Source organism: Pristiophorus japonicus, unplaced genomic scaffold (assembly GCF_044704955.1).
Source record: "Pristiophorus japonicus isolate sPriJap1 unplaced genomic scaffold, sPriJap1.hap1 HAP1_SCAFFOLD_42, whole genome shotgun sequence".
In the NCBI taxonomy this organism is placed as follows: Eukaryota; Metazoa; Chordata; class Chondrichthyes; family Pristiophoridae; genus Pristiophorus; species Pristiophorus japonicus.
This window is the reverse complement of record NW_027254090.1, coordinates 1,105,112-1,108,482: the sequence shown is the minus strand read 5'-3', so window position 1 is coordinate 1,108,482 and position 3,371 is coordinate 1,105,112. Positions and strand designations below refer to the sequence as shown.

General features: G+C 51.7%; 1 long non-coding RNA gene across 1 annotated transcript; it reads left to right on the top strand.

Annotated features, from left to right (window-relative positions):
• The first annotated feature begins 321 nt into the window (after nt 1–321).
• Nucleotides 322–2,639, top strand: LOC139250759 (uncharacterized). Its single transcript, XR_011591358.1, has 2 exons — nt 322–509; nt 2,372–2,639. It is a non-coding gene; the product is annotated as an uncharacterized lncRNA (long non-coding RNA).
• The last annotated feature ends 732 nt before the right edge of the window (nt 2,640–3,371 follow it).

Sequence of the window (3,371 nt, the reverse complement as noted above, 5' to 3'; positions counted from 1 at the left end):
AGAAGCAGCAGTCGGCCATATGGCCCTTCCAACCTGCTCCTCCATTCAAAAACACCACGACTGATGTTCAATCTCAGCTCCACTTTCCCACCCCAGTCCCACAAAGCTTCTGGACCTGGCACATCTCGTCAGCTGAGATCATGTGTTAAACCTGGAGTTGGGCCCAAACACACAACCTTGTCTTCTGAAAGGTAGACAGCTGTATACTGATCCATGTCACACAGAAAAGAAACGCCTTTTCCCAGGGCATCGTCAGAGAGCAGAGCCACTCCCCGTGTGTGTGGTTATAAAGGAAAGAAGCTCAGACAGGATTCACAACGTTTCTCCTACAGCTGCCTGAACCTGACTCTGAACAATACCGCACATGATGACGATGAAGGCTCCAATCTTGTTTCTTGTATTCCTGGTGCTGACTCAGCCCGGCACTGCTCGAGGGAAGCTCGCTGGACCTGCCGGCCGGGGGATCGGAGGAGGATTCGGAGGAGGAGGAGGAGGAAGAGGAGGTTTAGGTCTGTAAATTTCTTTCATCTTTGAATCCAGTGTTCAGACAGTTTCATTTTAAAAACTATGTTCTCAGTTTGATTAGTTGAGTGAAAATGATTGTGATTGGAGGAATGACTGAAGGATTTAATGTGAGCCAGTTCCACAGGTAAATCCCCGGATTGTTCAGGGACTACCTGAGTGGGTGGAGGTAATTGTGGGTGTTGTTTGTTGATCCAAACAGACCATCAGATGGGTCTCATTCAGAGCATTGACCGGTTGGGAGGGTCTGTAATCGGCCTCAGTACCCAGGTATTATGGAACAAAAACTCTGTGTCACTGCTAGCTGTTCAAAGTGTGAGAGTGCGGACTCTGTGTGGGGTCAGGATCGGGAGCCCCTTTCCCCCACACTGCCTGACCAGGCTCACAAATGAGATATAACATGCTGTTAGAGAAGGGGATCAAACGGTTTCAAAACAGGTTTATTTCATTCAAATAATTATGCAGCCTTCAGAGAGATTGGGATGTGGGAACACAGACTGCTGAGAGGAAGCACGTAGAGAAATGATCAATTGTCAGTAGCTGGGAGTCAGGTTGGCTCAGTTGGGAGTTGAGTGAACAAGTTGTGGGTGGATGCCCCAGTACAGTAAATACAGCCCGGCACTGGGGCAATGCGGCACTGACCGCCCGGCACTGGGGCAGTGCGGCACTGACTGACCAACACTGGGGCAGTGCGGCACTGACTGACCAACACTGGGGCAGTGCGGCACTGACTGACCAACACTGGGGCAGTGCGGCACTGACTGCCCAACACTGGGGCAGGGCGGCACTGGCTGCCCAACACTGGGGCAGTGCGGCACTGACTGACCAACACTGGGGCAGTGCGGCACTGACTGCCCAACACTGGGGCAGGGCGGCACTGACCGCCCGGCACTGGGGCAGTGTGGCACTGACTGCCCGACACTGGGGCAGTGCGGCACTGACTGCCCAACACTGGGAGAGTGCGGCACTGACTGCCCAACACTGGGGCAGTGCGGCACTGACTGCCCAACACTGGGGCAGTGCGGCACTGACTGCCCGACACTGGGGCAGTGCGGCACTGACTGCCCGACACTGGGGCAGTGCGGCACTGACTGCCCGACACTGGGGCAATGCGGCATTGACTGCCTGACACTGGGGCAGTGCGGCACTGACTGCCCGACACTGGGGCAATGCGGCACTGACTGCCTGACACTGGGGCAATGCGGCACTGACTGCCTGACACTGGGGCAATGAGGCACTGTTGGAATTATCAGTTTATGGATGAAACATTAAACACAGACCCTTTCTACCCGTCCATGGGGCAGGAAACATCTGGTGGCATTTGAAGAGCTGGGATTTCTCCCGGTGTCTTCGACCAATTGGAGGAATGACTGAAGGTTCTGGACATGCTCTCAACCAACATGTCCAGAACCTTCCCATCCTGTCAAATCTCATTTACTTTTTGTGGAACTTTGCCATGAGCAAATTGGTTGCCGTGTTTCCTACAAAATTGTTTCGGCACTTCAGAAACAATCCAGTGTCTGTGAAACTCTTTGGGCCCTTGTGGTGCCGGAAATGGTTCAACATCACTGTCAGATATGTCTTCCCTGTGTCCCTACTCTCAGAGAGCGGCTGTGCGGTGCTCCATTCTCAGCAAACCCCTTGGACTGTTGTTCAGGAAAAAGAGTGAGTCTGTGCAGGTCGGAGAGAGGACTGCTGTGGGCTTTCATTAAGTATAAAAGAGTTAATGTCCATGTGTAATCCAGTCAGTCCCAGTAACACTGATATACTCAGCTCAATGTTTTATCAATGTACTCCCTCCCTCCGTTTACAGAACCCACAATAATTCATTCTTTATTCTGTATTTTAGTGCACCAGTGTGTACCAGAAGGAGTGTGCCGTACTGGCGAGTGTAACGCTGATGATGTGCTTGCCCCAGACATATTCTGCTTCACTGTGTCCCGATGTTGCATACCGAATCAATGAAAGATCCAGTGATGGATTCCCACCGGCCCGAGATCCTCAGGTTCTCACTGAATGAAACCGTCGTTTGATTGTTTCGGTCCGGTTACCTCTGATCCTGTATTACTGCTGCCTGAATAATGAGCTGTACTAAGAAATAAAACTTCTTGCATTGATCAGTGCTTCACATCCGTGTCTTGTTTCTCTTAGGATCAATGTGTCTGAGGGCAAGGTGTTTGGGAGTGGAATGAGGCTGGGGACCATTTGGGAATAGCAGGAAATGGAGAGAGAAAACCACTGCAGGGAATCACAGCAAGTGCCGAATAACGCAGTCAGAAAGTTACTGAGATCAGAGAGAAGTCCCAGAGTGTCAGCACTGTGACTGTTCGGGGTGCAGGTTGACTCAGTTGAATGGGTTAATTCATGCAGACTGGAAGCAGACACAGTTTGCATCAGAACCACATACTGTTTGATGGGACAGTGCAGAGGGAGCTTTACTCTGTATCTAACCCCCTGTACCTGCCCTGGGAGTGTTTGATGGGACAGTGTAGAGGGAGCTTTACTCTGTATCTAACCCCCTGTACCTGCCCTGGGAGTGTTCGATGGGACAGTGTAGAGGGAGCTTTACTCTGTATCTAACCCCCTGTACCTGCCCTGGGAGTGTTTGATGGGACAGTGTAGAGGGAGCTTTACTCTGTATCTAACCCCGTGCTGTACCTGCCCCGGGAGTGTTTGATGGGACAGTGTAGAGGGAGCTTTACTCTGTATCTAACCCCCTGTACCTGCCCTGGGAGTGTTTGATGGGACAGTGGAGAGGGAGCTTTACACGGTATCTAACCCCCTGTACCTGCCCTGGAGAGTTCGATGGGACAGTGTAGAGGGAGCTTTACTCTTTATCTAACCCGCAC